The following is a 1315-nucleotide window of genomic DNA, read 5'->3' on the forward strand; positions in this document are numbered from 1 at the left end:
CAATTTTCCAATCACAATATGCAAAAACTACTAAACCGATTTACCTAAAATGTTGCATACCGATAGTTATAAGCTTGGAAAGAACTATAGGCTATATATAAGATAGTGATCCTATGCCACCCCTTTGTACGTCCACTTTTTATAAAATTATCCTTACTTATATATTATCCTATAATTATATGAAAGAGAATGTCTGTTTGTTACGCTTTCACGGACTAAATACTAATTCAATTTACATGAAATTTAGAACACTAATAGTTCTGTTCTAAAGTGGAACAATATGCTATACAAAATCATAACGTCACGATTCTTCTATTTCTCACTTTTTTCTATATAATTGTCATACAAAATTTCCATTTGAGACTTACAGAAAACTACTGAACCAATTTACATGAAATTTAGTATACCAATATGTCTGGCCTCAGGATCTGGATTGGACGCCATGCCCCTTTTTACACCAACTTTTTGTAAAACAATTATTAAACCAAATTTACGTTCAGGCATACATAAAACTACTGATCCGATTTTCATAAAAACTATTATAATGGATGTTGTGGAAGGAACAGTACGAAACATTACATCTTCAAAACATATAATATGTATTTAATAATAAATATATATGGGGTGTAACCTCAGAAGTTAAAAAATATTGATTGGATGCTACGCATATTTTTATGTTCACTTTTAGCATACCAGCTATAACACCAAATTTCTATGCTAAATATAAAAAATATGAACTGATTTTCAAGAAATTTGGCAACATACAGTGTATTTTTGGAATCAATTAAATATAGAGATGGTCTTGATGACCCAGCTGTGGAAACTATACACGTAGTTTGAAGATTTAAAAACGACTATGGTTTTAAAAACCAACATTCGAGTTGCAATCGAGTGGCTAGACTCAAAAGTTATACCTGTATTGAAGTAGCCTGCCTTTTCACCTGGTTTAATCCTTGCATAGATTGAAAAAAGGTCTAACCAGAGCACAACATAATATGGTACTACGGGTGGCCAGTTGCCCGCAGGACTATGTCATGGCTGGTCAGTGGGTTCAGGTTCCTTCGGGATCCACGTAGTGGATGTGGTTAAAACCCAAATCGCGAGAAAAAGGTGCTTAGTTAAATGACAGATACACGTTGAATATGATTTTCATGATTAATTTCTGTTATCGTTCCTAGATGCTGGAGCGGTTCGAATTACCGATCATGACTCACAGTGGTATAGGAAAAAAAAAGAGGGAAATAATTCGGTAACTTCTAAACGGTTAATCCGATTTTAATGAAATTTGGTATGCACAAAAAGGAGGTGTTGTCGA

Source organism: Lucilia cuprina, chromosome X, assembly GCF_022045245.1.
Source record: "Lucilia cuprina isolate Lc7/37 chromosome X, ASM2204524v1, whole genome shotgun sequence".
Classification (NCBI taxonomy): Eukaryota; Metazoa; Arthropoda; class Insecta; order Diptera; family Calliphoridae; genus Lucilia; species Lucilia cuprina.